Source organism: Cervus canadensis, chromosome 10, assembly GCF_019320065.1.
Source record: "Cervus canadensis isolate Bull #8, Minnesota chromosome 10, ASM1932006v1, whole genome shotgun sequence".
Lineage (NCBI taxonomy): Eukaryota > Metazoa > Chordata > Mammalia > Artiodactyla > Cervidae > Cervus > Cervus canadensis.
In genome coordinates, this window is record NC_057395.1 from 71,474,230 (window position 1) to 71,500,610 (window position 26,381).

General features: G+C 45.2%; 1 protein-coding gene across 4 annotated transcripts in view; it reads left to right on the top strand.

Moving 5' to 3' along the window:
- PKIG (cAMP-dependent protein kinase inhibitor gamma) overlaps nt 1-26,381 on the top strand; it is a 76,740-nt gene that overhangs the window by 21,885 nt on the left and 28,474 nt on the right. The window contains exon 1 of one of the 4 annotated variants that reach the window (XM_043478922.1): nt 12,046-12,275. The exons of 1 other annotated variant lie outside the window; for it this stretch is intronic. The gene's annotated coding sequence lies outside the window, so the exon portion shown is untranslated. Of the gene's footprint in view, nt 1-12,045; nt 12,276-22,724; nt 23,006-26,381 lie in introns of those variants that run through there. 2 more of the 4 variants (XM_043478921.1, XM_043478919.1) reach the window with 2 other exon arrangements.

Sequence of the window (26,381 nt, forward strand, 5' to 3'; positions counted from 1 at the left end):
CATCATTGGGCAACTGATAGAAGCAAGTGACAAAATCCTAGGGGAAGATGTTATCATCCTGATCATCAGAATAATGGTCCTCTCAATATTTTTTTTATATAATGAGCAGCACATAAGTAAAAAATTGATTCACAAGGAAATAGGACACCCATGAAAAGAACTAGAACATGAAAACAATCAAAATATTCTCAAAACCATGAGATATTGGAGTATCAGACACAGACTCCAGAACAACCACATTCACTATCTAAAAAGAAACAGAAGTCAAGAGTGAACATGTCAGTTAGTAACTGGACACTGTTAAAAATAACAAGAGATTTGAAAAATAAAAACCAAATAGACATTCTAGAACTGAAGAGTGTAATGACTGAAAACAAGAACAGAGTGGATTTAAAAGCAGATTACGTAGCTGAAGAGAGTTCGTGAACTATGAGATAGATTAGAAGACAGTGATCCAGAATGAACCATCATGAGACAAAAATATAAAAAATACAGAAAAGATGGTAAGATAATTTAAAAGGATACAGTGAGAAGGTCTAATATACATTTACAGTTGACCCTTGAACAACACAGGGGTTTAATCTGTTTATAACTTAGAGTCACCCCTCTGTCTCTGTAGCAACTCCTCGTCTGTGCAATCAACCAACCATGGACTGTGTAACACTGCAGTATGTACTATTGAAAAATACTCACACCTAAGTGTACCTGCATAGTTCAAACCCTTGTCATTCAAAGGTCAACTGTAACTGGAATCCCAGAAGAAGAACAAAAATGGTACAGTGGTAATACTTGAAGAGATCATTGCTAAGCATTTCCCAGAACTACTAAAAGAGGTGAATTCACAGATTCTAAAGTATATTACCTTAATAAGCATATATTAGGGGAGAAGAAAGGCTAAAAACTGAACAAATATTTATCTTAAGTTAGAAAAAGCACAACAACATAAAGAAAATAAGGGGAAAGAAAGAATAAGGAAAAGAGGAAGAATGACGTATAAAGCAAATGTATAATAGAGAATACCAATGAAAGCAAAGCTTGGTTCTTGGAAAAGACTGATGAAAATTACATACTTCAATATTGATCAAGAAAAGGAAAAAAGGGTACACATAACCTGTCAGGAGTGAAAAGGGGGATCACATAGTTATGAACAAGGTAAGCTATAATGAGCAATTTTATGCCAAAAATTTTAGAAATTTAGGTGAATAGATAAATTTATTAGTAATATAACTGTTAATAAAAATTAAATCACCAATTAAAAACCTTTCCACAAGGAAAATTGCAGTCCTATATGCCTTCACTGGGAAGTTATATCAGACACTTAAGAGAGAAAGAATTAATATTACACAAACTTTTCCTGAGAGTAGAAAAAAGGGTTAGTAAAACTAAGAAACCTGATAATAACGTTATGAGAAAAGAAAAATCACAGGCCATATTACTCATGGGTATTTGCTAAGCTAAATATTAGCAAAGCAAAATCCGGTATTTCACTTACTACAGTGGTTTAAGAAACTAACCAAAATGCTGTGGCTTAAAACAGCCATTTGATTACGATAGGGATCCTGTGAGTCAGGAATCTGGACAGGACAGAATGGTGATGGCTTATCCCTGCTCCATGTTGTCCGGGCCCCGTGTTGGGAAGTCTCAGAGAAAATCTTGGAATCATCTGGGGGCATTTTCACTTGCAGGTCCTGCAGTTGGTGCTGTCTGTCGTAGAGACCCTCACTGGCTGCTGTGTAGAACCTCAGCTTATCTCAACTGCAGTGGCTGCATGTGACCTCTCTTTGTGGTCTGCCGGAGTGGGGTAGTTCAAGCTTTCTCACTGCATGGCAGCTGGGTTTCAAGTGCAGGGTCCTAAGAGAGCAAATTGGAAGTGCTTAGCATTTTTATAATCTGGTCTTGAAATTCACGTACTGCCACACCCATAGTGCTGTCTTGGTTGAAAAAATTGCAAAGGTCCCATCCCGATTCCAGGGAAAGGATCATAGAACCTACCACCCAATGGGAAGGGTGTCGAGGTCACGTTGTAAAAGCATGTGGGTTGGGATTATATTGTTGAGGCCATCTTTGGAAAATACAGTTTGCTCTAACATATGTGAAGTGAAAGTCGTTCAGTCGTATCCGACTCTTTACGACCCCATGGATATTCAGTCCATGGAATTCTCCAGGCCAGAATACTGGAGTGGGTAGCCATTCCCTTCTCCAGGGGATCTTCCAAACCCAGGGATCAAACCCAGGTCTTCCGCATTGCAGGCAGATTCTTTACCAGCTGAGCCACCAGGGAAGCCCAGTATATGAAAGGGATAAGACCAAGTTGGGTTTATTTCAGAAATGCAAGATTCATTTCACCTGGAGGACTCAGTATAATTTGCTGACACATTAAAAGGGGAAAATGATGATTGCACGATAAAATTCAGCATCCATTCCTGATTAAAACAGCAACAACAGTAACTCTTAGCTACCTCGGAATAGATGGGAACTTTATTAATCTGGTGAAGAAGTAACTATAAAACAGGTACAGCAGACATCATACTGAATGGTAAATTTTCACTTTGAGTTCGGGAACCAGAGTTGCCCATTCTCATCATGTCTATTCAACATTTGTTGGAAGTTCTAGCAATTGAAATGAGAAAACAAAGATGAAATGTCTAAGTATTAGGAAGAATTAATAACTTACTGTTTATAGATGACATGATTGTTTATATAGAAACCACAGAAGAATTCTATATAAACATTACTGTATTAAAGTTGAAAGTTTTGCAAGTTTGCTCAATACTAAATCAATATACAAAATCAGTTGTATTTTTTATACACCAGCTGTAAATAGAAAATTGAATTTCTAAGCCACAAAATCCACTCTAGCTGGTTTAAGCAGAAGTAGTTTACAGTGCCCAGGAAGTTGATAAGTCTGGACTTTAATGTTACACAGATGGAAATAAAGCTGTCAGGGGCAGTGTTTCCATAGAAATGCCCAGTCACACTAAGGAGGACTGTTTTAGAGAATACACCACTGCTGCCTTGACTCAGTTATTCAGCGCAAGTAGCATAGATGCTGGACATCAGAAACTCTGCCCCAGAACAGCTCTATAACCTGGGTTCATAATTTTATTTAAGGTCTTCAGTGCAGTTAAATGCACTTTCATGACTTCTATGTTCTTCATGCCCGTCATTGCCCTACAGCACCACCACCTGAGTTTGAAAAATGTTTGCCTTCAGTATGTACTTTACTTGGGGTGGCCATAGGTGATGACTTTTACAACTCTTTCAGCACTACAAGTATCCCATCCTCTAATGACGAGTGGGCATGTTCTGGCCTGCAGGTCAAATCTGACCTGCCATTTGTCTTGGTAAGTAAGCTATTATTGTAATACAGCCATGCTCATTGGTTTAATACATGGTCTATGACTGCTTTTGCACTGTGACGAGTTGAGTAGTTGCAACAGAAGTTACTTGCTGTGCAAGTTTTTTAAGACTATTGGTGACTTGTTCAGGGAGATACACTCTGTGCAAGAGGCTTCTTAGAGACAGACAGAGCTCCAACACTCATTCTGGGCCTCTTGGAGCTCCCTGAGTAACATGATGTCCTCATCAGGGTTCCCTTGAGACATTAGCCCCTTTAGTCAAAAGCTTCACCGGGAGTGTCAGTGTTGATCAGTACATTCAGTGCTGCAAGCCTGTCTTGATTGCTAGAGTCCAAAGAAACTATGGGCTTCCCAGGTGGCTCAGTGGTAAACCATTCACCTACCAATGCAAGAGACGTGGGTTCAATCCCTGGGTCAGAAAAATCCCCTGGAGAAGGAAACGGCAACCTAATCCAGAGTTGACCCAACTGAGCCACTGAGACAACGACAAAGAAGCTGTGGGCTCTGTTTCTGTGATTAAAATGTTTTATTTTATTTTTGCCTTTGCTCTGTTAAAGTGTCCCTTTTAGCCCTCAGCTTCAGATAAAACAGTGTCTTCAGCTCATAAGAGGGTTCCATGGTTAGAAGTCCAAGAAACGCTCTGTGATAACATGGATAATCTTGGTATGTGGCCAGAAACTAATGGATACTGAAGAGTCCTTGGAAGAGCAGTCTTTCCTGTAGCTTAAGGCCATTAAATCAGAATCATTCTTGCTGAATTTGTAAAAAATGGAGTTAGTAGTTAGTGCCTTAGAATTGTACGGACCAGAAACTTTGTTCTTCTCCTCTTTGACCACATGTAATATATTTAGCCCACTTTGAAGTCTTCTGATCTTGAAAAGTGAAAATGTTAGTCACTCAGTCATGTCTGACTCTTGGTGACCCCATGGACTGTATGTAGCCCGCCAGGCTCCTCTGTCCATGGAATTCTGCAAGCAAGAATACTAGAGTGGGTAGCCATTCCCTTCTCCAGGGAATCTTCCCAACCCAGGGATCGAACCCAGGTCTCCTGCATTGCAGGCAGACTCTTTACCATCCAAGCCACCAGGCAAGCACAAGGCAGTAGCATGGTTCTCCTATCATGGGATCCATGGGATAGAGAAGTCTCAGTGTATTTTTCCTCTCTAACTTTTTTTTTTCTCAAATTCAGACTGACTACTTATGGGCTTTTGGTCAGCTTGGGCTAGTTTCTCTCATAGAAGCATCCTGTCTGCTTTTGTTCTGTTTCTAATTTGTTGCCTTTAAATTTATCTTTAAGTGTATCATCTTTCTTTTTGTTTTCCTTATTGGAACTTTAAAAACTTCAACCTAAGTATCTGCAGAGTCTTCTTATCTCTCAGCCAACAGCCTTTGTCCTCCCATGGCCTAGGGAGGATCCCTTTGATCTTTTGCCAGTCTGCTCTCTTTAAAGACTACACTGCTTCTGGCCTGGAATTTTTTTCCTGGCAAAGAATTTTCATCTGTGGACACGTTAGCCTCTTTGCATCCCTTTAATAAACAGTCTTTTATAAATCATGACAGTGGTGCACATCAGTTTGAAGCTACCTTTAGTTCAATGGGCTATCAGCCTTGTCCTTGATCTAATCTTTCGTTGTATTGAAACCCACTGGATGTATAAGTATCACGGAGCTGCTGGGAGCAATACAGTCCATCATGGGAAATGAGAAGAAGGCTCCGGGGTCCTCTCTCTGTGATTGTCTCATCAAAGCTTTCAAGGCGGGGCTCTGTCTAAGGAGCTCTGAGGCTGCTCAGGGCACTTCCATCTTACAGGCCCTGCCTCACACTGTCACCTCTGTCTCACTTTTCTCAAAATCCTCCTTTTTCTTCACTTATTTTGTTTTCCTTTCCGAGGACCTGCTTCCCTCCATCCTGTCTCCTTTTCCTTTCTCTCTCCTTATGCTTGTCGATCATTCCAGTCATTCAGGTGGCCTGGGTCACGGCTGAGGGACCTGGGCAGAGCTTGAAGACGTCCCCCACCTCCCCCCACCTTCAGTGCTCCTCTCCTTGCTCCTTCTACAGATCTTGGTCCTTCTGGTTTTCTTGTACATCTCCCACGTGTAGGAATGATCCTCTGTGCCAGGCCCAGGCTGGCAGCTCACCTTCTGGGCCAGTTCAGGGGGATAGAGGTCAGGAACAGGGCCCTGACAGAGCGTGGCTCATGTCTCTCTCCATTATTTTAATGGCCAGTGTGTTTGATATTTTGACTGTTTCCATCTTTTTTCACTATTATGAATAACTACCAATGTCTCTCTCACAAGTTAGAGTGTATGCCTATTTGTAGCAGTTGGTATATATTGACCAAAGGAACTCAAAAGTAACTTTCTATATGTTTTCATTTTATAGAAATAATACTGTATATTTGTTATAAAAAGAATGCTTTGTCATTTAAAAATTTAAATGCCAATAAACTGAAAGAAGAAAATAAAAAGTACCTGTGATATTACTAATAGTTTCATTCATTTTTAGTGCAAAATACTATTTTCCCTTTTACAAACATGAGCCCCTTTATATATATTATACACGCATAAACATTAAATGGGGCTTCCCTGGTGACTCAGATGGTAAAGAATCTGTCTTCAATGCAGGTATACCCAGGTTCGATCCCTGAGCTGGGAAGATCCCCTGGAGAAGGAAACAGCAACCCGCTCCAATATTCTTGCCTGGAGAACTCCATGGATGAGTTCTCCTCCATGGAGGAGCCTGGCGGGCCACAGTTCATGGGGTCGCAGAGTCAGACACAACTGAGCGACTAACACTTAAACATTAAATGAGACTTTTCATGTTATCAGGACTGCTTCTATACTTATGACTGCTTAATATTTCATTCTATAAATGCACTAGAGTTTACTTAGCTACTCCCTAATATGGACTTTTAGAATTGCTTTCAGTTTTTCACTGTTCTTAGCCGTGCTGGAGTGAACAACCTTGAGTCTCATCTTTGCACACATCCATAATGCCTTCTCTAAGCAAATTATTAGAAATGAAATGGCTGGGTCAAAGGGCATGTACGTATTTTTAAATTAGTAAACTTTATTTTTTAGACCAGTTTTAGGTTCAAGCAAAATTGAGTCGAAAGTACAGTTTCCATGTCCACAACCCGCCCCTCCAACCTGTGCATGTATAATTTTAAAAATTTCTACATATGTTGCCAAATTGCCTTTTAGGACTATTGTACCAGTTTCCATCCTTACCTACATGTTCCCAGAGCCCCACAACACTTGAGTATTATCTTTAAAAAGAAATCTTTGATACGGCACATTTAAAGCAGAATACCTTTTCCTGTCATCATAAGATTCAATTTTTCCAGCTCTTCAACAAATGCTAAAGGATCTTCTCTAGACAGGAAATGCAGAAAGGCTGTATAAACGTGAACCCAAAACAACAAAGTAAATGGCAACGGGACCACACCTATCAATAATTACCTTAAATGTAAATGGGTTGAATGCCCCAACCAAAAGACAAAGATTGGCTGAATGGATACAAAAACAAGATTCAACTTTTTTTCTTCTGAAATATATATTTACATTATTTATAACATTACTATTTATTATGGTTCCTTTGCCAGTTTAACAAAAATATAAAAGTAATACATGTACATAAAAATAAACACCTAGACAGGATAGACAGATACAGAGCTGTCTGGGAGGAAGGTTTCAGGATATTTGGTTCATCGTATTGATTGAAGTGGCCAGTGTCCTAACCCACTCACTCTGTATCCTTTAATTTCCCTCTGTGCAAAATGAAATTATCATGCCTCCACATTACTCTACCTGCTCTTCTCCCCTCCGCCTCCCTACATTCAAATGAGATAGACACTGTTATGTTCGTCATTTTACAAATGAGATGACAGAATTCAGAGCGGTGCAGTGATTTGCCTGAGGTCACACAGCTAGGAAGTGGAAGAGGGAGCCAAGATTTTCCTTTAAGTCCATACGATTTCAACACCTGTACTTAAAAGATGCCACAGTTCTCCCTCTTCCCTGTCCCTCAAAGCTGCTGCCTTTCCTGACGTGCCTGTTTTTGTCATTACTGTCATCTTCCCTAAAGTTTGGAAAAAGGTGAAAGTGAAGTTGCTCAGTTGTGTCCGACTCTTTGCGACCCCATGGACTGTAGCCTACCAGGCTCCTCAGTCCGTGGAATCTCCAGGCAAGAGTACTGGAGTGGTTTAGGTAGGTCTGTATTTTTATTTTGGCTGTAGGACTTAAAAGCTGTATATGACCCTAGGTGGACTTCCCTGGTGGTCCAGTGGTTAAGAATCTGCCTGCCAATGCAGGCGATACAGGCCCAATCCCTGGTCCAGGAAGATTCCACATGCCGCTAGGATGCTAAGCCCATGTACCACAACTACTGCGCCCACCAGCCTAGAGCTGGCGCTCTGCAACAAGAGAAGCCACTGCAATGAGAAGCGCGTGCATCACAACCAGAGAGTAGCCCCTGCTTGCTGCAACTAGAGAAAGCCCAGCAACGAAGAACCAGTGCCGGCATAAATAAATAAATTTTTTTTTTAAGTTGAAAAAAAATAAATAACTCTCGGCAAGTCTCTCTGCCCTTCTTTGCCTCCATTTCTTCTTCTATAAAATAGGAGTATAATTATCTGTGACAGGATGTTTTGTAGAAAAAGGGACACAGTCCATGTGAAAGTCCCATGTAATGCAAATATCAAGTATTACTATTTCAGAGTCTTGGAAATAATTGCTGATCTAACAAAGTAAACTGGCTATGTGGACATAGGCTTCTCTTAGCATAGATGACTTTTTCAGAAGAATCTTTGAGTTTGCTTTTTTTTTTAAAGTAACATTGAAAAAAATCCATGGTTACTCTTTATTAAGGAAAAGAGCTCTATTGTTAACTCCTTTTTAAAAATGTAACATTGAAAAAAATCCATGGTTACTCTTTAAGGAAAAAAGCTCAGCTTTTTGTGGGGGGATGGGATATTTTTATGCAGACACAGGGAAATCCCGAGTCCACGGAAGAGCCAGCTGGCTGTTTCCGTGGCCCCAGTGTCCTGATCGGGCGCTGCTTTCCTCTGCTTGTGCTCAGTATTCGTGTAAATCTGTTCCCACCTGTTGTTTCACTTGTAATTAACAAATCCTGGAGCCAAAAGTTGAGGGGTGAGGTTAGTCTCAAACGTAGGTGGCTCACCCCATCCTCTTGTAGAGGTCTTTCTTCTCATTTCCTCCCCTCAGTTGACCGGAATTCCATGAATACAGGGGTCACATTGCATTTACACCACCAGGACCTGGTGTATTAGGTCTCCAACAAATGTTTATAAACGACTGAATGCTGGCAGTGTCCTTAGGCCTTCTGCAAACTACAAGATGGCTTGTGGTCCCTACGGTCAACAACAAGCAGTGTCCTTCAACACTGTTGTGGTTTCCCTAGAGCAAGAATTCTTGAGCTTGATCTCTGGACCTGTCATGGATCCAGAGAGGGCCTTCAAGGGTTCCCACAGACCCCTTTAAATCAGGTCCATTTGAAGACAGGCATTTTCTGAAGAGCAGCATCTTAGCTTTCATTGCCTTCTCAAAGGAGGATGTGACCAAAAATAATTAGAAATCACCGTACAAACTGTGGAAAGCTTTTCAACGGGGTGGAGTCCTCTGGCCTACTCCTTTTCCTGCGCACATGCTCATATTGACTCGTACCTTGATCCCATTTGGTTAATGAACCATACTGTAACCAGGAGGAGTTAGCACCTTAAGATCTAGATCAGGTTAGCATGACCCCTGGCTTCACGTGCTGTAGATAAGCATGACCTCAGGCTTCCTGCGCTGGAGAAGTCCAACGTTCCCCAAGATTGTAAAGATTCCTTCTTGAAGCAGGAGTGACTTATATTCTCCTGGTTGTCTCTGCCACCTCTTTCTGTTTCTCAGCCTGTCAGCTCATAATAGAAACTCAGTCCCCTCTGGGTTTCCATCAGGAACACAGAGCACACCCACAAAGAGCATCTGTGTCATCCTCTTTGCTGATGTTGGAAAATCCCAGAAAGAGGTCACGGTGGCAGAAAACCCGGACCTCTGACATCTTCCGGGCTTCTAGCTCCATCCCCTTCTGCTGTTCCTCACAGATTTCCCTTAGAAGTCCAGTTCACCTTTCATTACTGCGCAGAGCTACTTGGCAATAAAAACCTTCAGCTTTTATTTCTGTCGTTTTTTGCATGGCTGAACCCCAAAAGAGGATTAGCAGCCAGGAGGGCCTTCCTCTTGACAGGAACCTTTCTGTTCAGAAGGCAGATGTGGTTATAAAGACTTTCTTCTTTTTGTACATGCATTTCCTTAAATTTCATGAAGCCATCTAAAAAATTCTTTAGACCTGTATTCTTATTAAGAATTGCTCTCACTTCACTGTGAATGTAGACTCTGCAATGAGATAGAGCCTATAAGCACATTGAAGATCTTGTTCTTACATAGAACAAAAAGGCAGGAACATTTTTATTTGAGATCTACTAAACTAGTTTCCCTGTCCTAAAACCTGAGTTTTTTCTTCTGTTTAAGTTCCTCCAACTTTATTTTCCTCATTATCTTTTTTTTTAAGTAATATATTTATTTTTGAAGAGTATAACACTAATATGCATCTTATAAAAATTAGAACAACACGGAAGTATACTACTTAGTGAAATCTGTAACCCAGTTTGGTATATTCTGTATCCTTTTAGAGATTTAAATGCATACAATAACAAAACAGTGATTGTGAGCCAGGTACAGTGCATTGTCTCATAAAATTCTCACAGTCTCTGAGATGGGGCCCCTGTTTACCAAAAAGCAAAGTTGAGGCTCACGGCTAACTGGTGACTTGCCTAAACATATTTCCAATAGATTGCTACTTAAGCAATCTGTGATAAATCGAGACGTATCTAACTATGTGTTCTTGTCTGATTATCTCCATGTAATAAATTTCCAAAACTGGAATTGCTTGGTCAGACAGTGTGCATGGTGATGGGACTTCCCTGGGGGTCCAGTGGCTAAGACTCTGCTCCCAGTGCAGGGGGCCCGGGTTCTGTCCCTGCTCAGGGAACTAGATCCCACATGCTACAGCTTAACAGTTCACAGGCCCCAAGTAAAAATCCTGAATGCCACAACTAAAGAACTCTCATGCCGCAACTAAGACCTGGCACAGCCAAATAAATAAATTTTTTTTTTTTTAAAAGTGTGTACATTGAAATATTGGTTCATTTGGAGAAAGGTAGTTAAGAGCTTTGGGCTTCCCAGGTGGCACAGTGGTGAAGAACCTGCCTGCCATTGCAGGAGATGCGGGTTTGATCCCTGGGTCAGGAAGATCCCCTGGGGTAGGAAATAGCAATCCACTCCAGTGTTTTCACCTGGAAAATCCCAACGAACAGAGGAGCTTGGTGGGCTACAGTCCATGGGGTTGCTAAGAGTCAGACACTACTGAGCGTGCACACACACACCAGTGTTCACATTCCCACTGCCGACTTGCTGGCCACTCACTAAACTTAGAACTTCCTGGTGGCTCAGACGGTAAAGCATCTGCCCACAGTGCAGGAGACCCAGGTTCCATCCCTGGGTTGGGACGATCCCCTGGAGAAGGAAATGTCAACCCACTCCAGTATTCTTGCCTGGAAAATCCCTTGGACGGAGGAGCCTGGTAGGCTACAGTCCGTGGGGTCACAAAGAGTCAGACACAGACTTAACCTGAACCTCAGTTTGTTCTTATGTTAAGTGGAGCTGATAACAGAAACCTCTTGTGGCCATGAGGCCTGAAAGAGATGATGAATGGTATGTCCCTGGCCAGTGTCCAACACATAGGAAGAGCAGTATATTTAGAAAGACTGGTCCCTGCTCTTACAAAGTTGGCATTTTAATGTGGGGGTAGGGGAGGGAACAGTGAAAGACTGGCAGTAAACAGATTAATGAACAGGAAAAAGAACAGTGCTATTCAGACAATTAAAGTGATGTGATAGGTAGATGGGTGTTTCCTGGTGGTTGCCAAGGGGGAAGGGGTTGATGGAGGAGGGATGGAGTGGGAGGTTGGGGTTAGCAGATATAAGCTTTTATATATAGAATGAGTCAACAACAAGGTCCTACTGTATTCAGTATTCTATGATAAACCATAATGGAAAAAAGTTTTTTTTTTTTTTAAAAAGAATGTATATGAATGTATTCAGTTGTATCCCTATCTGTACAGCAGTAATTAACACAACATTGTAAATCAACTACACTTCCATTTTTAAAATTTTAAAAATTAAAAAAAAAAAGTGGGGGTCATAAATTGACTAAATACTGACAAATTGACCTGCAAAAAATTTCCTAAAATTCCATTCCCTCTGTGTATAGGCATGTTTCTTTTCTTCACCCTCACTAGCACCTTTCTCCTGATTTTAAACAGGGGCGTTAAGAGATTGTCTTAGAGACCTTTCTGTTCGTCTTCTAAGGAGCTTCACGGGCAGGGGGACGAGATAAGAAAACCAGCTGATACCTCCGAGGAGTCCCTTCTGCCCCCTCTCCCTCTGAACGGTCCAGCACCAGCCCGCACAATCTCAGCCTCCCTTCGCCCTGCCCCTTCTGTGCCAGTTCCCGCCTGCACCATGTAATAGGACTGGAAGCCGCCAGCGTTTTAGCCAATATCCATGTGCATCAACCGCCGCTGTCCCCCTCCGGAATTAGGCAGTGCCTGGGGGACAGGGGAGACGGCTGATTAAGCATCGCTTTTACTATACAAACAAGGCAGCTTTTAGAGACAAGCTGGTTTTTCCAAGCGAATTTGTTGGCAAGGATCTAGTACCTCCTGTGAGTTAAACCTACACAGAGGGCTCCGTGCCTCTTTCTATTACAGTCAGACCCTCTCCTGCTTGGCAGCCAGGGGAGGGGGCCTGCCCAGCTCTGAACCCTACATCTGCTTCTGCCCCAGAGTCGGTGGGTAAGAAGACCTCCTTTGTTTGTTTGTAATGCATCTATGATTGTGTATTGTTTGTGGACCTGTTCGGTAAAGCCTTTCATCATCCCATACAAACTGTGTCATAAGAAACATTCTCTTCCTAGGTCTTAAGCTTGGAGCCGCAACATTAAATGATACAGCACATGTTAAATTACAGACCTCATTCAGGTCCTGTTTTTATTTCAGTTTTGTTTTTTTTATAGCAGTCACATGGTATTAGAATTTAATGTCTGATTCAAGCCTTAGAATAATATTGTGTAGCTTAAGCCCGTAGACAAATGGATTAAACGTCACTAGTTCTTAAAATGCGATTTCTTTTTAAGATCTTTTTAAACTCACTCAGCAACTTAAGTAAAACATCCCGAGGGCAACATGTGTTCGTGATTGGGTGGTGGGTGGGTCGGGGTGGGGGGGTGGGGGGGGAGAGTCTGGGGGTGGCGTGGGGAGGGAATGTGTTCAGTGAAATTGTCCAGGAGCAAAGCACCGCTCACTTGAAGCCCAGAGATTTGTCATCCAAATATGTGCAGATTCCTGGTGCTATAAATAGTTTGAGCTCGAGTAAACAGCTTTCTTCCCCTCTAGCTGCGGTTTGGTCATTGTTCAGATGCCAGAGCTGCCCGGGGAGCAGGAGTAGCTTGCGCCTTACTCTTAGGCTGCCGTCAGCGACCGTGGTACCCAGGGCATGAGATACGGGGGGCCCCCATCCTTGGGCCTTTCAGTTCCCCACCTTCGCTTCCCACCCTGCCCCCGCCTGTCCTGCAGCTCTGCAGAGGCAGAGGAGCCCAGACCTGAGATTCCCAGCAGCTCTAGAAAGCCCCGGGGCCACCTGGTCGTTGACTGAAGTAGACTGAGGCAACACAGACGTTCAGTTTTCAGGGCAGAAGCACACACGACTCGTTCCCTTCTGTTGGAGCTAAGAAGAGCGGTGCGGTGGTCGGAACTGCCATGGGCTGCCGATGCCAGCAGCTGTCCCGCCGTGTGCCAGGCAGAGAGGCAGGCAGGCGGCTGACATTTCCAAAGCCCCACTGGGGACTCAAACAAAATGCTGCCGTTAGAGCAACTGAGGACATTCCACGGTTTATTACTCTACTTCCTTTGGAAAAAATAAGTCTCTCTCTCTTAGAATCCCTGCTGCAGCCACGTTCATCTGCTGTGGCTCTCATGTCAGATACCCACGAGGAGCCTAGGAAGATCTTGACATTTTGTTGTTGAGGGCGCAGGGGACAGAAATGCTAGCAAGGACCGGACTGGGATCAGGAATCCTGGGATCCTTGGGCAAGTTACCCAACTTTTCTTAGCTCTAGTTGCTTCATCTGTCAGGTGAGGATAGTCCTGTTTCATGGAGTTGATGAGAAAATGGATGTAGCAGTACTTTCTGAATTGTCCTGAACAGTAGGCTATAAAGGAGAGATGGGGAAGTGGAAGTCTGGCCTTGTGGACTGTGTGACCTCAAGCCCATGAGCCTGTGCCTCTCAGCCTCAGTCTTTTTATCTGTAAGATGGTAATGTCAATACCTGCCTTGCAGCGGTGTTGTGAAGATTAGCAATAACACATGTAAAGCTCTGACAAATGGCAGATAATAGATAAATGGCAGTCCTGGTGTTGTTACATTTCATGTGGAGATAATCACTCTGGCCACTTGAGGATTCTTCACCTGGAGAAACAGCTTCAGTTTGTAGATGTTGAGATTACCGAAAGGCCCTGCGAAATGCTCATGGCAATCAGTGGTAAAAATAGATAACATTGTTAAAAAATCAAAGTAATGAAATTATTAAAATAAAATGCTACAAGTCCAGAAAGGCATCAGTCTACTGCTTACTCCCTCACCTGACACAACCATTGAATTTTTCTGCTTTTAGCCCTTCAAGTGGTTTTTTTTTTTCCATTTCTCTAAATAAAATTACCTCTCTCACTTAAAAAGAAATGTTTCATTTATTTTATTTATTTATCTTTGCCTGTGCTGGGTCTTCACTGCTGTGAGGGTTTTCTCTAGTTTCGGCGAGCGGGGGCCCCTCTGGTGGTGTGCGGCTTCTCTTGTTGCAGAGCGCAGGCTCTAGGGTGCTTAGGCGTCAGTAGTTGAAGCCTGGGGGCTCAGCAGTTACAGCTCCCTGACTCTAGAGCACAAGCTCAGTAGTTGTGACTCACAGGCCTAGTTGCCCCGTGGCAGGTGGGATCTTCCCAGATCAGGGATTGAACCCCATGTCTCCTGCATTGGCAGGCCGATTCTTGGCCACTGAGCCACAGGGAAGCCTTCTACTACTTAAAAAAAAAAAAAAAAATTGTCACAATGACATGTGCACACAGGTTTGCTTTGTTCTTTGTAAGGTCAAATATCTTTATAAATTTACACTAGAAAACAGTTGTCCCCTGCTCCCACCCCTTCTTCTTTCTCCCAAGAGCACACACTTTTGACCCTGTTAGCTGTTTGTCCTAGCATTTCTCTCTCTATATCTAAGTAGTATACAGCTGTCTCCCTCTGTTGTAAATTTTTTTATTATGGAAATTTTCAAACATGTTATCATAGAATAGTACAGTGAGTTGTCCTGGACCACTCATTGCTCAGCCCCAGGGTTCATGACCATTTTTGTTTCCCCTGTGCTAGTGGCCATTTTCCCCCTGCTCACAGATAATTTGGGCATAAATTCTAGACAACATTTCATCAATAACTATTTGAGCATGTATCTCTAAGAAAATAAGGACTCCTTTAAAAAAAAAACTACACTGCCATTATTATGCAATAAAATAACTAGTAATCCGTTATTACTAGCAAAGATCTCCGATGAACTAAAAATATTTGTTTTTCAAATCAGATCCAGACAAGGGCCACATGCAGCCTTACTGCTCTTTCTTTGTCAGTTTTCGACATTGCCTGTTGACTTCCTTGGCTGGCGCGTGAGGCCTTAGCCTTTGTTCAGACACCTCAGCCTCGCTCATATTCTTTTCTCCCTTTCCTCCCGGCAGCACAGTTTTTTGGTTAAATTCATATTCAGTGTTTTGAGTGTTACGGCCCTGTAAATATTATTTACCACCAAGCCAATAACATTCTAATTATTTTTTTTTCTTTCTGTCTGATGGTTTTTCTGGACTTGCTGCTTCTGCTTTAATATGCTCAGTTTTCCTTGTTCCATCGGGCTGAATCTTTCCACACTTCCCGTAGTCTTTAAGTACAGTTTTTGGCAGGCTTGTCAAGGAGTTCCATGAGGTCCATTTCCCTGGAGCTTCCACCTTCCTGCTTTAATCAGGCTGGTGCTCCCCAGGCTCGAGAGTCAGCCAGGCCCTGAAGCCACCTGCTTCATCATCATCGCCATCATCCTTGACATGTCTTTCACCTCTCTTGTTAGATCCTTCTTGTCAAATTCTTACTTTTTAGTTTAAACCCTTGTTTAGGTAAATTTCTCCTCCAGAAGTTTACTGACAAAACCGTGTACAAGTAAACTTGTTCTAGGTCCTGGCAATTCTGAAAAAGTCTTTATTTTGCCTAGCTGAATATACATTCTATGTCCCGAATCATTTTGAACTTTTTTCTTGGAAAGCATTGCTTCTTTTCTTCAGGCACCAGCATTGCTGGCAAGAGGTCTGATACCAGTTTGATTCTTTTCTATTGAAATAATCTGTCTCTCTATAAAGGTGTAGCTGTTTTTCCTTTTTGAATTCTGAAAGGTCAAGGCACTAGTCTTTTTTCATCCTCTTGGTGCTTTTTAAGCTTTTCAGTTTGAAGATGCAGTCTCCCTTTGTCTCTGAGAACTTTTCCTCATGATTTCTTAGATAACTTCCTGTTGTACTTTCTATTCTATTCTTTTTCTGGAATTCCTATTTAGTCTGACGTTGAACTTCCTGGATTGTTGTTCTATATCAAGATCCTTTTTTGTCCTATGAATATTTTTTCCCTATATTTTGAAAGATTTCCTTTTCATGTTTTCCAGCCCTTCTCCTTAATTGTCAATTTCAGTTTTCATGTTGTTAATTTCTAAGAGCCCATTTTTGTCTGTTTATTTTATGTTTTATGGACACAGGATCTTCAGAATCTCTCTGAAGACATAAGAATTTTTTTTTTAGTAAAGCTTACCATTTGTCTGAACCTTTTTACTCATGGTGGAGTCTATTTTTCTCTTTATTTCAGTCTCTCTCTTGCTGTTGGCTTTCATCAGATGCCCTATGATAGTTTTTTCTTTCTGCCATTTATAGTCAATAATAAAAGCCTCCTTTTAGGAGTGAGGCCTTGAGTTCCTCCGGAATTGGTTGTCTGTTTGCCCCCAGAGACCCTACTGCTGCCTAGGAAGCTGCTGGAGGCTCTCGGTACAATCCTGAAGGGTACATCCTACTCTAGGGCACCGGATTCTGAAGGTCCTTTAAAAGTTAAAATAAGGATGCCCACTCTCTTCCTCGAAGCCCTAGCTCACCCCAAGGCAGATCATTCCGTTTATTCAAAGAGCCCTCCCTTCTGCCTGGGGTTCTGCAGAGCTTGCTGACCCTCCGTGTGCTGCGGCTGTGTTGTGGGCAGCTGGCTGGCACAAGGGCTTCAGTGGGTCCCCCGATTTTCAGTCCTCTTCCCAAATCCAATTGATGCCCGCCGTCCCCAGTCCCAGAGCTTCCCTGGGCTTCCCACGTTTCCACGGGTGCTTTTCTGTCCCTGTGCTCTGGACTTCATCTTCTGTCATCCTGAACATCTTTTAGAAATTATTTGGAGTGAAATCTTTTGTTCTCTAATGATTCTAGCTGACAAGAGGGAAAGCCTGGTTTAAAGTTTAGAAGACATGGTACTTTTTTTTTTTAAACATCAAACAATTGCATTAAGGGCTTCCCTGATAGCTCAGTTGGTAAAGAATCCGTATGCAATGGAGGAGACCCTGGTTCGATCCCTGAGTTGGGAAGATCTGCTGGAGAAGGGATAGGCTACCCACCCCAGTATTCTTGGACTTCCCTTGTAGCTCACCTGGTAAAGAATCCACCTGTAATGTGGGAGTCCTGGGTTCGATCCCTGGGTTGGGAAGATCCCCTAGAGAAGGGAAAGGCTACCCACTCCAGTATTCTGGCCTGGAGAGTTCCATGGACTGTATAGAGTCCACAGGGTTGCAAAGGGTCGGACAGGACTGAGTGACTTTCACGTACGTACATAAGCCTGGACAATCCGGGATATGTGTGTGTGTTTAGAAAATATTTGTTGAGTTTCCTGTTCTGTACCAGTGAATGAAGGAGACATGTCATTGACCTTGTGGTGCCCACAGTACCTGTAACGTGTTAACAATAACCTGTGTTAGCAAGTTAGGAGAGAGAGGCAGAAGGTGCCTGGAGACACCGACGCGTGGGGGAGCCCACGTGGCTCAGAGGGAGACCTCCAGAAGGAACTGACGTTTAATCAGATCTGATGGCTAAGTAGCAGTTAACCAAAACAAGAGGGTGGGGGAACCTCCCTCGTGGTCCAGTGGCTAAGACTGTGCTCTCAAAGCCGGGGGCCCAGGATTGATCCCTGGCCAGGGAACTAGATCCCACATACCACAACTAACATTTCACATACCACAGCTAAAGATCCCACTTGTTGCGAGGAAGATCAAAAATCCTGCACGCCACAGCTAAGACCTGGCGCAGCCAAAAATGAAGAGAATAAATAAGTATTAAAAAAAACAAACAAACAAAAAAAGAAAAAAACAAACAAATGGGTGGGGCCAATCAGATGCGTGTTCAACAGTGCAGTGTCAGAGAGAGCGCGCCTGAAGCCAACAGAAGGTCTTCCTACGGTTAGAGCACCAGACTGCTCAACCTCAGAAAATACCCCTGCCTTCTGGGGCCTGGCATTCCCCATCTCAAAAGTGAGGAGACCACATGCTCTTTTCAGCTCTAAAAGTCAACACGTCCAAGATTGTTTAACTCGGGAGTTGGAGATCACACCTCTCCCGCAACTGCTCCCATCTGAAACCCATCTCTTGCTAGGGGGAAGCAGGTCTTTAAGAAGGCTGGAAAAGGTAGGGAGGGGCAGTATGGTGTTTGCATATCTTTTGTGGAGTTAACCGCCCGCGCCCCTGTTTTGAGTGATGGTGCAGTTCTTTCTGGGTTGGTGCCCCCAGGAGGTTAACAGGCTGTTCCTAGTGATAGAATGATGGGTCACCTTCCTTTTTTTTCTTTTTTCCTGATCTTTTCTACTTTCCTATTTTTATTTTCTTTTTTACAATAAACAAGTATGATTCTAATTCGAAAGTAAACAAAATCTACCTTGATTTATTAAATCTCAGGCCATATGTTTCTCAATTATATTTGTCTGGAAAAAAGGGGAACTTACAGCTGTGTGGCATAGGGAATAAGTGCGTTTGAAACAGCATGACAGCTGAAACTGGCCTTTGAGTGGGTGAAAAGTTAATTGTATTTTAACAACACGTGCTTAGACTAGAGGGTAGGTGCTTGCGTGTGTGTTTAATTACTTACTCTTGTCCAACTCTGCGACTCCGTGGACTATAGCTTGCCAGGCTTCTTTGTCCATGGGGATTCTCCAGGCAAGAATACTGGAGTGGATTGCCTTTCCCTTCTCCTGGGGATCTTCTCGACCCAGGGATTGAACCCATGTCTCCTGCATTGCAGGGGATTCTTTACTGTCTGAGCCACCTGGGAAGCCCAAAGGGTGGGTGGTTAGTGGTGGCCAGAATTTGTTCATTCACAACCTCCTTTCAACAGATATCCACCATGTTAGATGTTTACCATCTAAACAAGTTACTCAGGTGATCTGTGTCTGGAATTTTGTCCTGTGTCAAGTGGAGATAATAAATATACCTGCCTTGTAGGATCCTTGTCGAGATTAAATGAGGTAATTTATGTAGAGCAGTTAGAATGTCATCTGATATATGACAAACAGTCAGTACAAGTTTTTGTTATTTGTGGATTTCCTTATTTTAATAAATGTCTTATAACATGTACAAAATGCTCATAAACTGGACAGAGCTTTTGCTTAAGAAGCTCAAATTCTATAGCAGAATAAGCTCTGTCCAGATATAAATATGCCTCGAAGGAGAAAAGGATAAGTCTCTTAAGAGAGAAACAGATCAAGTACTTAGAAAATTCAGGGAGAAATCCCTTCAGGACCAGGGGTGAGGGGATGGGAATTAAAGGCAGCTTTGGGGCCAAGGGGCTTCTGGGCCCTGCAAGCCAGCCCTGGGCGCCGAAGCTGCCAGTTTCCTTTATCCTCAAATGGGGCCAGTGGTGCTGGCTGGGGAAGTCCACCGAGTTCCTCCAGGCGAGCATTTAGAAGGCAGCAGAGGAAGGGGCTCAAGGAGACAGGTCTGGCCCAGGCAGCCCCGGCTTGGACCACAGGCTCCATCTCTTACTCCAGGGGGCCCTCCGGGCAGCCCGGCCAGTCCACCTCGGCACGCATCGGTTTCCACAACTGTTGAGAGGCCGTGAATAACTTTCCTGTCGTTGATTCAGGTAAGGATGCCATCCAGCGGGGGTTTTACAGCTCGGCGCGTGGCCCCGGTCCACGCAGCGTGTCCCCTGCCGTGGTCAGTAGAGGACAGACTGCGTGTGCCGATGTCATCACAGTTCTCTCTTCTTGGCTTCTGTCACAAATGGACGGTTATTCGGTCCGCAGGGCTCGTGTGACAGAATACGTGTTGTCAAGGAAAACGCTATCTTTGTTTTTATGAATGAGCGCCTTCCTAGTATTTTTCGTTCAAGTGACAAACCGTGCTGCAGCGCGCCGAGGGTGATGTCAGTAGGCTGACCTGTCAGGATCTGGCCCCACTTCCTGACGCCCACTCAGATGTCTGGAATAAAGGCCCAGCCGAGCACCACCCCGCCTCCGGGCCCTGCACGCAGAGTGTGTCTGCGAGAACGTCAGAGGCTTTGTTCCTTACTCATCCTGACTTTCTAGACAAGCACCAGTCCTCCCCTCTGGCTTCCCGACATTCTTGACCTTATTCATTGTCACGTCGTGCTCAGGGCAGAGGGTGGTGGCACTGAGTCAGACTGAGAAAATGATGTCTTTAGGATGTGCCAGCTGATTTTTACAAGTGTTTTTGAACTTGTACTATGTGCTATAAGTCACCCAAGAACTTTGAAGGGGGAAAGCTGTTATTATTCTCATTTTCCATTGGGAAGCCAAAGCCCAAAGTAGGCAGGATCCTACTCAGGCAGAAGGTCCAGGGACAAGAAGGGAGCGGCCTCTCCCATCTGTGGACCGCCGCTCTCTGTGGGTGACCAGGCTGGCGTCCCCTGTGTTCTCCCGCAGTCTCACACCAGCCTGTGGGCAAGCCTGCGGAGCGGCACACTCCCTCCTAACACACACTCTGTTTGCTGGAGCCTTTTCTGATTAACACCAGAGTTTTCTGAGCACTCATTAAAATTCTTGTTCAGTCACACACTGCCACAGCCTTCCTCCCACCTATAAATAGCTTCTTTCCCAACAGGGCCTAAGTCCCAAATGGCTTTAAGGCAAATCAGGTCTGCGTCTTTGAGGGGAGGAGCCCCTGAAGCCCAGACGTGCCTCAGGCCACACAGTATTTTGGTAGAAAAGCAGGTAAGCACCCCTCTTACCTAGCTGCCCAAGTGTTTCCTGTCAGCCAACAGCCTGACGACCTTTCCCCGTCCCAGGCCTAGTTGAACCCAGGAAGACTCTCCCTCCCACTGCTTCCCCACTGGTTTGAAGAAGCTTCACCTGTTTCCCAAAGTGGGGATGATCCCATTTAGAACTGAGGGCCCGGCTCGGCGGAGTAGCCGTTTTGGGAAGGAGCACTGGCTGTTGCGTGGCTTGTGTGCTGACCTCAGGAGGAGTTCAAAGACTCCATTTCCATTTCCAAGTCTGGTCCTCTCCTCTTCAGCCGTGTGCCCTTAGGCACATCTCTTAACTTCTCTCTGTTTCATTTTCCTATCCAGGAAAAGGAGATTAGCAATGACCTAATTCTCCTCAAGTGAGAGTCAAGATTTTTTTTAATTTTTTTCTTTCATTATTTCTGGCCGTGCTGGGTCTTCGTTGCTGTGTCTGGTCTTTCTCTAGCGACGACTGCTCTTCGTCGTGGTGCACAGACTTCTTATTGTAGTGGCTTCTCTTGTGGAGCATGGGCCCTAGAGTGTAGCTTCAGTGGTTATGGCACATGGGCTTAGTTGCCCCTAGACATATGGGATTTTCCCAGACCAGGGATCAAACCTGTGTTCCCTGCATCGGCGGGCAGATCTTAACCGCTGGACACCCAGAGAAGTCCTCAAAGGAGAATCGTGTACAGCAAGTGAGAGCCACCATCTGTCGTCACTCATGTGGCCAAATACCTTCAGGTCCCTTTCATTTATTATTTCATTCTTAGTGTCCTCAAAATGGTGGCCCTCATATCCCATTTGGCAATTAAAAAAAGAAAGGTTCAGAGAAGTTAAGTCACACAGGAGTCAGAGCAGCTGCGTCCCTGGCTCCAAAATTGATGCTCATAATCGCTATACATGTCACATTGCTTCCCACTGTACATCAAAGCACAGAGGCTTTATTTGTCTTTCTTATCAAGCACTCTTCAGACGCAGGAGATTACTTATTATCTCTCGTAACCACGACTGTTTCATGTTAGTCCCTTAGGACAGTTAAATTCTCTTGCTGCTCTATCTTATCTCATAGTTTATGCTGCCTCTTTCCATGTCCCCCAGGACTTGTTCAGTGAATTCTTGGGGGTTTTCTCCCAGAGAAACTGTTCAGCTCCACCAGAAAGGGGGTTGAAGGGGCCTGAGCTGAACCAGGCATCTTGAGCAGTAGCCTCTGACCCCTCCAGGGTTCCTCCCTCCCTCAAGCCTGTGATCAGCCTCTTTGTAGTAAAGTTCCTTATGGTGAATTTGTTAATTAAGCTCATCCGTTACTGAATTCTAGAAGTGGAAGATACCAAAACTCTCATTTTATTGATGAGAAAACTGAGGTCCAAAGAGAGAGGTGACATGTGTGGGGTCATTCGTTCAGTTAGGAGCGTGTTGGGGACCAGAGCCCAGTTCCCAGACAACAGCCCAGTGCCTGTTCTAAGCCTCCGGTGTGGACACGTGCCATCTTTGAAGAAAAGGACAGACTTGAGCCCTCTGTCCAGCACGCACCTAGGAAACTTTCTGGAGAAATTCCACAGCTTGGAAAATTGAGCAGGAAGAAAAAAGATGGGGACGGTACGCGGTGGGGGTGGGGGTGTGCGGCTCCCCACCCTAACTAGCGTTATCATACACCCAAGAAGTGAACTGGACCATGGCACAGCACCCTGGATCAGCCCAGGGTCAGCAGTGACCAAGAGGCAAAGGGATTCACGCCGGGAGTCCTGGCCCAGGGAGCGAATAGGAAGCCTTTTGTCACTGAGGCTGAAAATGGAAGGAAGGATGTTAGCAAACGTGCCAGCCCGGGATGCAGTTCAGCCCCCGCGGCTCATTGTCCGGAGGAAACTGATCTCTCCTGTGGACAGAGAGGTGGAAACTGAACCAGGGAGCTGAGTGGTTGACATCATCAGGCCGAGCATTGGGTTACAACAAATGGGGACTTACTTGGCCTGAGACGTGGGAAACACCCACTAAAACCTCGAAGTGCATTTCATTTAGGAGAGAGGGAGAGAGAGAGGGAGAGAGAGAGAGAGAGGGGCACGAGAGAGCCCGCCTGCCCCTGCTGGCCTGCCCTGCTAGTCTTGCTTACCCTCCGAAGGGAGGCATCCTGAATGCTGGCTCCTTAAATTCGACCTTCCCTTCTGACCGAGAACTGCTGGACTTGGAAGGAACTCTCTGCTCTCGTAAGTAGGACTTTCTTCTCTGCCGCCCCCACCCCCAGGGAGAAGCAGGCTGGGAGGCAGGGCTCTCCGGAGAGTTTGCTTTCCAGCCCGTTGGTCACCAAGTGTCTATTTTTATATTATGATATATTATTGCTCTGAAAACCATGGCTTTGTCTGAAACCGCCTAGGGCTAGAGTCTGAACTTCAAGGCTCACAGACAGGGCTCCAGTCAAACGCTGTCTTACTTTGTTTCCCAAAGAACTTGGGCAGAGTCGCTCAGGCTTTAAAAGCAGCTCCTTGCCCCAAATATAGATGAGGAAAGAAATCCTCCCTTAGAAACTGGTGTTTGGGGAAGCTTTTCTTAATTTATTTTTCTGCTGACCAAGGTGGGACCCCCAAATATCTTAAACATTTCTAGAGAGAAATGTCTCTGCCGATGAGAATTCTCCGTAATCTGCCGCTCTCAGAGGTAACAGGGGGTATTTTCAGTTTAAGAATCAGAGACGGTTAGATTTCATGATGTTACCTCATCACTTCTGCCCAGTGCTGCAGGAACTGCCCAGGAAACTCCAAGACAGAAATCTTTACCTTTGGCTTTCTGAGCTTTTAATTGCTTCCTTAAAAAAAAAAAAAAAAAAAAGTGCTGCTTATTCCTAGAAAATAAACACGACTGTGTAAGCCCTTGGGCATTTTCTCTGCTGGGTCCTGTCCTCAGGATTTTAAGCCGAGGGAGGCACTCGGGGGGTGGGGGGGCAGCCGTACCTGCGGGGGCTGAGCCGGGGGTTCTCAGGTGGCTGAAGATACAAAGCTTGCAGGTGCTGTGTGTGCTCCGCTCACCCTCCTCGCAGGTAAAAATGGTTGAAAAATCACAGTTAAAGAAGAAAGCCTCCAGCTTTAAAAAAGAAAAAAAAAAAAGCAAGAGCCACTATATAACAGAATGGCCACCCAAGGAAACTGTGGGGCCCTGGGCAGGTGTTTTATCCTCTGGACCTCAGTTCCCTTGTTTGTACCTAAATGAGGGGCGAAACCAGATGAGCACTCCATCTGAACAACCTGCCTTTAAACCATGAGGGTCCGCTGTCCTGCGGATGTTTTCCCATAAGTAACGCGCGACAGAACCAGGAGCTGCCGTTGGTTGAATCCACGGATGCAGGCCCAGGATGCTGCGGACACGTGGATACAGAGGGCCGACTGTAAAGTCACACTTGGGTTTTCAACTGCCCAGAGGATCGGTGCCCCTCACCCCTGTGCTGCTCAAGGGTCAGCTCTGTTCCTAAATTTAGCCTGAAAGAAACCACCAAAGCCCTTTCCCCTTTGAGGAGAGCCCTTAGGGCTCGAGGAACAAAGGGCCCTTGGTTGTCAGCATCCCGGAGTGGGTGAAAACTGGTGCCTGTAGGAGAACTAAAAGAGGACACCAAATAGGCACTGTGGTTACTTGCTGAGTTTAAATTCTGCCAGAGTTTGTGCTCTGGAAGGAGAAATCCTCAGTGTATGTGCGTGTATACCGGGGAGCGAGGAGGAAAAAGAAGCAACAGTGAGTACTGAGCGCCTGGTGAGAGCCAGGCTCTGTTACGCTCACCCTTTCACAGAACGCCAGGCGGTCGGTGTCAGTATTCCCCAACTCCACCGACAGGGTCACTCTCCACTGTGTGTTCCCGTGTTTTCCTGACCTCCTTCCTGTGTTTACCCGAGCTGTGAGACCGAATCCTAACCTCTCGACCATCAGGGAGTCGCACCTGAGCTGTGCTGGCGTGCCATCCCTTCACTGCTTCCGCTGGACCGCAGGCCTCGTCTCCTCGTTGCCTGGTAGAGAACTTGGGATATAGGTACAGAAGAGACACATCATACTCGATTTCAACTTCAGGCCCGCTGTCCCACTCGCTAGCTTGGCCAGCGAGAGGGAGAAGAGGAGAGGGAAATCCCTGTTTGCCTTCCTCCCCTCTCTTTCACCTCGACACAGTCCGCACCGCTGCAGAGAAACGGGGCATGAGTGTGCCTGCTCAGTCGCTTCAGTCTGACTCTCTGCAACCTCGTGGACCGTAGCCCGCCAGGCTCCTCTGTCCATGGGATCCTCCAGGCCAGGATGCTGCAGTGGGCATTGCAGGGAAAGGTTGGCCAGGGCCAAAGTACAAAGAAAAGCAAAAGAAGCTGTCAGGTCTTGGACTTTGGGTTTCCAAGGCTCCAGGTCTTGGCAGTTGAAGGGTTTTTCTTCTCTTTAAGAGCCTATCAGAGACCCTAACCCTAGGAAGATGCAGTATAAGACTATTTGGGTTAAGACCATATTGCAGTCCATGTGGTTGCAAAGAGTTGGACATGACTGAGCAACTGAACTGACTAGATTAAGATCGTGGCGAATTGGAGGGCTCGTGAAGCCCCTTGGCAGATCTGAGAGCTGCAGCGTATCTCCTCCCAGCAGCTGAGCCCTTTGAAAGTGGACCGTTGCCGCCAGGGCACCGCCCCGGGGTGTGAGCACCATCCCAACCTCACCCAGGACCTCGAGCCCCCAGGGACCCGACACTTGAGCTGCTTAAAAAGTCCGTCCCTCTCCTAGGCTGGTGGTGAGGAGGAGGTGATACCGTGGAAGGAAGGTACCTGGTTTGCGTTTTATTTTTGTTGAATGTGAATGCTTGCCTGGTCTGTCTGGTGCTCTCTAGGCTCCTGCCTGGCGCTTGGCCCCTGTGGGCACTTGTATTTGTGGCCCCCGGGCTGACTGGTGTCCCCAGTGCCTGTCTGTCATCTTAGACAGTCTAGGGTTCCATGAGAGGTTGAGCCATCTCGGAGAGATTCCTCCCCACCCCCCTTCTTTTCTCAGAAATGTGGGGTCACAATTTTACCTACCTCAGGGGGTGCCGGGGCTTCCCTGGAGGCTCAGCAGTGAAGAATTTGCCTGCAGTGCAGGAGATGGGGGTTCGATCCCTGGGTCTCCAGGGAAGATCCCCTGGAGAAGGGAATGGCTACCCACGCCAGTATTGTTGCCTAGAGAAGCCCATGGACAGAGGCGCCTGGCAGGCTACAGTCCACGGGGTCGCAGAGAGTCGGACACAACTGAAGCAACTTAGCAGGCAGGCAGGGGTGTCATGAGGACAAAGCAGCTTAAAGCTCACAACACGCTTAGTTGACTTAGTAATATGTGCTCAGGATTAGCCGCTTTATGGTTTCCAGAAAGAGAATGTTAGCTGACATCCTAGGATGTGAGCTGGCATCCCCTGGCCCCTCAGTCCCAGGATGGCATTTGTGTGAAGAGCCGGAAGTCATCTCTGAATTCCTCAGTCTTCACACACACACACACACACACACACACACACCCCCACACACACACACACACACACACACACACACACACACACACACCCGCCAAGATGGCCCTGGGGCCGCCATGCTGGCTCTTTAACCCGAG